We start from the raw sequence: 8,867 nt of genomic DNA, 5'->3' as shown, positions 1-8,867 counted from the left end.
TTTCAATAACTTCATATACATGTGAAAGTTGGACAGTGAATAAGGAAAACCACAGAAGAATTGAAGCATTTGAGTTCTGGTGTTGGAGGAGAATATTGAAACTACTATGGACTGCCAAAAGAACAAATAGATATGTGTTGAAAGAAATAAAAATACAGGTAGAGTATTCCTTGGAGGCCAAGATGGCCAAATTTCATCTCTCATACTTCGGACATATTGTCAGGAGGGACCAGTCCCTGGAGAAGGATATCATGTTTGGTAAAATGGAGGGTTAGAGAAAAAGAGGAAGACCCACAGTTAGATGGATTGGCACAGTGACAACATCAGTGGGCTCAGGCATAACAATGATTATAAGGCTGGCCCAGGACCAGGCAGTGTTTCATTCTGTTGTGCAAAGGGTCACTATGAGTTGTTACAGACTAAATGGCATCTAATAACAGCAACAACAACATTCACTTTAAGTAATGCATTCTTCCCTGTGTCTTCCACTTCCTTCATCTTTCCTCTTGGATCCCTTTTGTTGTATATTGCATGCCCTGTCACCCATGTTAACATGGACTTACCCTCTAGCACATGAATACTTTTCCTTCCTTTCCCTATAAACATCATTAATGGCTTCTTTTTTAAGAAAACCTTTTCTTAACTTTTTACAACATTGGTCTTATACAATATTTCTTTTATGATTGGCTACTTTCATTCAGCATAATGTCCTCCAGATTCAGCCATGTTGTGAAGTGTTTCACAGCGTCATCTTTATTCTTCAATGTTGTACAGTCTTCCATTGCATGTGTGCACCATTTGTCTGTTGATGGGCATTTAGACTGTCTCTATCTTTTTAATGTGGCTCTCGAAGATAGCATATTGAAGGATTCTACTTTCCTATTCATTCTGTTCTTTATGTCTCTTTACTGGTGCATTTAATCCATTTACATTCAATGTAAAAGAACCATAAATAAAAGCAGAAATAGAATGGATAAAATTCAAGGGAATGAAAAGAGGAGCAGAATAAACAAACAAAACAACAAAAAAATGAAAAGACAAAATCAAAACCAAAACAAGTGAAGAAAGCTAGTGCAGCTGTTGGCCCCAGAGAGAAAACTCTGGGGAGGCTCCTACAATAAAGGAGTTCATGAGGTAGTTGAAGGAGGGATGTAACAGTGGGGTTCTGGGACCTAGATATAGTTCCTATCTGCCTAGATGTTATCTATGATCAGGCCACTCAGTCAGGAAGTAGCTCATGAAGGCCCTTGATGGAGCTGGCTTTACTGTCTATTAGGATTACAGGGCAGCTAGAGCAGGGTGACTGGTTATGAGGGTTTCTGCTAGACTAATGCTACTCTGGTGGCTCTGTGGATTTTGTAGTTCTGAAGCCAAGCCTGCCTGAATTCAGGGACTGAAGCATGGCAGCTAGCTTCTGCCTCACACTGGTGCGTTTCCCAACCACCTGGCTGCAGACTTCCATAGAACATGTTCAGCACTGAAGGTGGATAAGGTGAGGAGCTGGTCACACCTCTGGTCACCAGGGGAACATGCAGCAAAATAATTACACCTTTCCCACTGCCTGTGTGACTTTGCTATGCCAGATCACCTATCACTAAAGCTGCTCACAAAAGTTTAAGATGATCATGCCACTTTTGTCCGGCCATTCACTGGTCTCCCTCTCTTCCATCCCTGCTCAATTACGCTTCCTAGGAAGCACTCAATTCACTACTCTAGCCTTTCCACTGAAGTTCAGGGTTCTAGAATTTTCATTTGTGTCTGTTTCATTTGGTCTATCAAATCTGCAGTGGTTACGAATCAGGCTGAGCACCTCAAGGTCAGCAGTTAGAAACTACCAGCTGTTCTGTGGGAGAAAGATAAGGCTTTCTACTCCCATAAAGATTTACAGCTTCAGAAGCCCTCTACAGGGTCACTACGGGTTGGAACCTACTCCATGGCACATAACAACAACAACATCTTTGTTGTAGAGGGTTATTGTAGTACATCTGCCTAATTTGTCATCTTGCCGAAGTCCCCCAAAGTATATTATATGGTCTCATATTTTATCCATTTGCAAGATACTTATGTTTAACATACCTTTCTTTAGGCTATAATCATTTGTATTTTCATATTTATATTATTGAAGAAGATTGACAATATGAAATCTACTGTAACAGCCCAATGACTATTATTATTTTATGTTCATCACTGAAATGCCCTTTGCTCTCATTCCTGGAAATCTAATGCAAAAAATAAAGTTGGACTGTATTTTTTAAAATACAAAATAGATTATTTTTCAAAACTTGGTAGATGCATAGCTAAATATGAAGCTGAGTATAGATTGTTATGCTGTTCTTAAGAATGCAAGTTTTTTCTTCCCCTGATGTCTGACAAGATGATGGACTAGGTAGACACTACACACCCCTCTACAACAAAGATAAGAGAGACAAAATGAAACAGATATGGCCAATAACACTAGATTCCCTAAGCTTCAGAGGAAAGAATAGAGAAGTAGATTGAATACCATCTAGGAGAAACTATACAAAAGTAGCAAGAGAGAAAAACAGTGAGCTGTTAGTTGACCTGATATGGCATGGCCATTTTGAACTTTTTCAAGCAGCCTTTAGATCAATACAGTGGCCTGACAAGTGAAATGCACATTGGTGGCTTGTGAATAGAAAAATGTGATCCTCCCTTTTTCCCCCACAACCACCTGATGACCACAGGCATGGCCAGCCCCCTTCTTCACCCTCTCCTCCCATTGCACAGCCCTGCATGTCTGAGGTTGGAGTCACACCCTCATGGATGGTCACCTGGTATACTACTCCCAAGTCTGGAGGCATCTGAATGTCACCCCATCAGACCAACATAATGTACAATGCTGGGTCTTAGTCACCCATGAAGGGCAAGATCCTTCTAAAACCAGCCACTCCTGCCCCCAAGTGCTCTCTGAGCATGAAAGCATTCCTTCTGGAAACAAGCACCCTGACCTTGGCCACCTTCTGAAATTGGAAAACTAATTCTGGATCAGGTGTCCTAATCCCAGAGACATCTAAGCCACAGGAGCTGGGCATTCTACCCTTTCATCCCTCAGTTCTCACCCCATAAACTTCTTGACTGACAAAGGATGCCAATTCATAATGAGTGCTTAATCCCTATAGTTTTCTCCTCTCTGGGTCCTGCCCCTGCCCCAGTTCTCTTTTGTTTGCACTTAGAGGAAAATAAGAGTTAACGATAACAGAGTTAAATACTGTTATGTACCTAATCTTACAATAATGGTGCTCTATGAGTGCATGATGTGGCACTGTAGTATAAACACTGGACTGCTAACTGCAAGGTCAGCAGTTCAAACCCACTAGTCACTTCTCAAACACCCTGTACTGGGTCACTATGAGTTGGAACCAACTTCATGGCACTTTACAACAACAACAACAATGAGTCATGGAGGAGCCCTGATGGTGTAGTGGATTATACGTTGAACTGCTAACCCCAAGATCAGTAGTTCAAATCCACCAGGCACTCTGTATGAGAAAGATGAGACTTTCTGCTCCCATAATTATTTAAAGCACTAGAAACTGTATATAGGGTTCTTATTCATCAGAACCAACTTGATAGAACACCACCACCACCATAAGCAATGAGTACGTGAATGAATACACAAACAGTTTAAACAAGTGTGAGAGAAAGAATGGGAATATAACTACCTATGTGAATTGGGCAGAGGATATTTGTACATGGGTATTTACCTTTGCTGCAAATATATCCCTGAATGTGGAGAAGGAATTCACAGTGGGTAAAGCTATGAAAATTTCTTAGATGTAATCAAACACCTGAAGAGAATGAATCGATGGGCCTTGGGACTCAGAACCATAGTCTGGAGGACATCAAGTCAATTGGCATAACATAGTCCACAAAGACAATGTTCTACATCCTACTCTGTTGAATAGGGACTGGTGTCTTAAAAGCTTGTGAGCAGCCATCTAAAATGCAACTAATGGTCTCTACCTACCGAAAGGAAGGAATAATAGTGATAACTCTAAGGTACACAGTGTTAGTTCAATGGAATAATGGACCACAGGAACAGCATCTCCATGACCCTGAGATCAGAAGAACTAGATGGTGTCCATCTACCACAACCAACCACTCTAAAAGAGATGATATTAGGAGGTCCTGGATAAAGTTAAAGATGGAGTACAACTCGCAATCATAAAAGAAAGCAGGATTTCTGGCAACATAAAGACTATGAACTTTAGTCACTTGTCTGTTCTAGAATGGAATTCACCCATGAGGCTCAATTTTCAGTCAAATAATAGCCAGGTCTATGACCAGAATACCAAAACTAGTGAGGTACACACATCTTACAATAATCAACTATATAAAATAAAAAGTTCAGCATTTATCCAAGGACAGAGTTCAGAGGAGTTAGGAAAGAAGGAGGAATGAAAACAGGAAACATGGAGAAGAAGTAAATTAAGTGACTTTCATGCAATTAATGAGATGAAAAAATGTATGTTAATTGTTGAATGTAAAACTGATTATCTACTCTGTAAAGCTTTACCCAATTCACAGTAAAAAGTATAAATATAAAACATATAAATTCAGAAAAAAAAAATATGGCTCTTCCATATATGAAAGAATTTCAATAAGTTTGTGGGAAAAATCCATTACCTTTTTTTTCTCTTAGTTCTATTTTTATAATCCCAGTTTATTCAGAAAACAATCTAATCTCATCTACTCAAATGAATTTAAGATTATAGTTATCTCAGAGTACACAAAAATTTCCTGTATTCTCCTACAAATTAAAAACTGATGAAAAAATATTTATTGACATATCAGTATGTAAGGACTTTATGGAGCTCTGGTAGCTTAGTGGTTATGAATCGGGCTGCTAACCTTAAGGTCAGCGGTTCAAACTACCAGCTGTTTCATGGGAGAAAGATGGGGCAGTCTGCTCCCATAAAGATTTACAGCCTCAGAAACCCTTTGTAGGGTCACTATGAGTCAGAACCGACTCCACAGTACTTAACAACAACATATAAGGACTTTAACAAATAAGACTCCTTCAAAATTTCTAAATCATCCTCTCCTCTCCACCCCTAGCCCAAGTGGGCCAACCAAATAGGAGCAAATAAGCTACCTTTCTTTTGAACTAACCTAGATAAGTATTAAGAAGTATCAAAAGTGCTAAAGATTAATTTCATAAACTTTTCCCTATTCTTTTAGCATATACATGTATACTAGGAATGTGAGCAAATTAAACTATTTTTACTCTAGACTGTGAGCTGCTATTACTGGGGAATTTTCTGTTATGTTGTTCTGTTATTTTGTTTGTAATGAGGGCAAAATGGTAGGTTCAACTAATATAAGAACATTTAATGTACCCCAGAAACTGTCTGAATCAGATTTTTATTTATTCCTCAGCCAATCACAACTGATTTCCATTTCCCCCCAACCCCCTTTTTTTTTTGGCTCTTGAACACTTTCTTTTTTGTTTTTTATTTTTAAATTTTTATTGTGATTTGAGTGACAGTTCATCAGTTTTACATTCAACAAATCATATACTTTGTTACAATTATTTTTAAGGTGAGAAACATTACAATTTTTTCTAATGTAAGTCAACAGAAGAAATAGCTGTAGGCTTAGCTATGGAAAATTGTATTTTAACACATCCACTGACTGAAAAATGTAGAGCATCACTATGAAGGTGTGCATCATAGCTAGCCTTTAGCAACAAATGGATGAAGCTTTATTGTGACTTCTCCAAAAATGCTTTGCAACACTGAATATTTTGCAGCAAAAATACTTTGCTGGCACACAGTCTCAAAGTCAGAGTCATTCCCATAATAGGGTTCTTTAATAATAAGCTGTTTTTTGGGATCATAGCTTACAAATAGTTCAATTTTAACTTTGCAGTTTTTAAATTAATTACATTTCTATCTGGACCTCAAATAGATTTTATCCACACATAGTACATAATCAAATGTGTCAGAGTCTTCTTGAATAATCTGCCAGGCAGTACCATACTTCCTCATGAACGTTTGTCCTCCATAATCAGAAGCTCTCCCTACTTCATGTGTGGAGGTTGCTGCACGGTCTATCCCTCATTTATTCAAAAGGTTTTGATCAGCTACAAGTTTTCTCAAAACTGAGTCTGCAATAGGTGATTGACAAATTGTTTGTTACCCAGATATACAAACAGCAGGGACTTGGGAACCTACACTGCCATCTTAGTGAACTGAGAAATACAGTCTCCATTATTTTTTCATTTCATTTTTCCATGAACTTTTTGAAGCCTCCTTATATTATCTTTCAAGAAATTTCCATTTTTATGTCATATGAATCACTAATATTATTGACTTCTTTTACATGCTAAAAGTTATACTGACTCTTTAGATATATATACAAACAATACAGGATTTCTGTTCTTCAGACACATAAGGTCTAGCAGGAAAGACCAATTTATAAACTAGCAATTATGTACATATTGGGGGTATGTAGAGAGAGAAGAGACTTAATTAGTAAGAAGAAAAGATAGATATTTGTTATCTACCTACAGAAATGCACCAAAGTTTTTTTGTTTGTTTTTTTATATTGACTCATTAGATCAAAAGTTTTTTGTTTTTTTCTTTCTTTCTTTTAACAAATATGGAAACTATCTGTGAAAGAGGTTAGTTCAGTTGACCAAGGTGACACCGATGCTAGAACACATATCCAGGATGGTTCTACTCTTGCCAGTATATTTTGCCTTTTATTTCACTTATTAGAAGGTAAATCTATTTTAAACAACAACATCAGCAAAAAAAAAAAATAATAAAATACAAACAAACCATCAGTCACTTCTTTTTCTCTCTATATTTATTTTCAGTAGTGACTTTTGTAAAGTCATATCTCTCTGTTGATGAAGAAGTTACTCTGTGAATCAAATTTTATGTCTTCAGAATAAGTCTTAACAGTTGGCTTAAAAGTTTTGTAACTTTCCCCCAAATTTACCATTATCCTTTATCTCATATTTTTATAGCATTTAGATGAGTTTAATTTTAAAGGTGACTAACTGCCTTTTCTTTTAGTTTAAACAGTACTCCACTTCAATCCTTTTTAATAACCTGTGCCATTTCTTCACTATGCCTCAGTCTCACTTCTAAGTCACTGTTTCCATTTTGGAGAATTTGTTGTCTAAGTTTACTGGGATCCACTCATTCACAAAGCATCGTGATTATCTCAATTGTTAGATAGACATAATTCTCCATGTCCTATGCTATTATACTTCTTACTGATGAGAACCCTGTTCTTTCTTGGAGAGTAAACTAATTTAAAACATTGATAGGATATTTTTTAAGTCTAACTTACTCAATGAGAATGTGAAATAAATTTTAATTTATTATGTGCATTTTTGAAAGAAATGGCATGCCAATATTTAAAATATATTCTTCCCTAAATACTCTGTTGTATCCCAAGCATTGGAAAAAAAGTAATGATAACTTGTTCCACTGATCTTTTTACAGCTAATATAAAACAAGAAACTGAATTATAAAATTAATGACATGTTTCTACTGTTTAAGAATATTAAAACTTTGCACCAAGAATAATAATTATATGCTTTATAAAAGGATCACTAATTTTTTAGTACAACTTTTTAATGCAATGTTGAAATCTGTTAGAACAAGTTCTTATGACTAGGTCATTTTAGGATGATCTAGAGTTAGCAAAACAAAAGAATATGTTCAGCATTTCTCAAGGTGAAAGAATTGAAGAAAATTTCAAATCATGAGTTGTGATATTGAAGAATGACAGGCAGAATGTTGAATGATAAAGGAAGCATCAAAAGAAGATGGAAGGAATACACAAGAATCATTGTGCCGAAAAGAGGTAGAGTAAAAATCAAAAACCAATAGTAATGAAGGAAAAAGTTCAAGCTGCACTGAAGACATTGGTGAACAACAAGGCTCTAGGTATTGACAAAACACCAGTTGAAATGCGACAACAAACTGATTCTGAACTGGAAGTGTTCACTCATCTATGCTAAGAAATTGAGAAGACAGCTACCTAGCCAACTGATTGGAAGAGATCCATATTTATGCTCATTACAAATAAAGAATGCAAGACTCATCAAACAACACCATGAATATCAAACTGTAATGAAGATAATTAAATAACTAATACAGCAGTACACCTACAGGAAGCTGCCAGAAATTCAAGCCAGATTTAGAATAGGATTGCTGACATCAGATAGATCTTGGCTGAAAGCAGAAAATACCAGAAAGATGTGCTTTATTGACTATGCAAAGTAATACAACTGTGAATAATAAAATACTATGTATAAGATTGGAGTGTTGGTATGGTGCTGTGGGTTAATGCACTGGATTACAAGATTGATTTGAACCACAATATTGGCAGTTCAAGCTCACCAGCCACTCCTCCTTATGACTAGGCTCCATCTCAAAGGCACTTAACAACAAAGTGTATAAGATTGCAAATAATGGATATTCTAGACCACTTCATTGTGCGCATGAAGAACCTGTACATAGACAAAAAGGCAGCCACTCAAACATAGCAAGGGTATACTGAATGTTTCAAAATCAGAAATGGTGTGTGCCGATTTTGTATCTCCTTACCATATTTAGTCAATATTTATATTGAGTAAATAATTCAGGAAACTGGATTATCAAAAAAGAATGCAGCATCAGTATTGGAATAGGACTCATTAATAACTTGAGATATACAGACGATACAATGTTTCTTACTAGAAGAGAAGACTGATGAAAATGAAAGAATACAGCCTGCAGTATGGATTGCACCCCAATATAAAGAAAACAAATGTTTCAACTGGATAATAGATAAACAGAGATGATTAAAGCTGGCAAAGACTTCATTTTGCTAAGATCAACACT

General features: G+C 36.5%; 1 pseudogene; it reads right to left on the bottom strand.

Moving 5' to 3' along the window:
• Positions 1–5,725: 5,725 nt before the first annotated feature.
• On the bottom strand, positions 5,726–6,205 carry LOC102840030 (annotated as a pseudogene).
• Positions 6,206–8,867: the final 2,662 nt, after the last annotated feature.

This window comes from Chrysochloris asiatica, unplaced genomic scaffold (assembly GCF_000296735.1).
Source record: "Chrysochloris asiatica unplaced genomic scaffold, ChrAsi1.0 scaffold00233, whole genome shotgun sequence".
NCBI lineage: Eukaryota > Metazoa > Chordata > Mammalia > Afrosoricida > Chrysochloridae > Chrysochloris > Chrysochloris asiatica.
The sequence above is the reverse complement of the archived record's forward strand: the minus strand, read 5'-3'. Positions and strand labels throughout refer to the sequence as shown.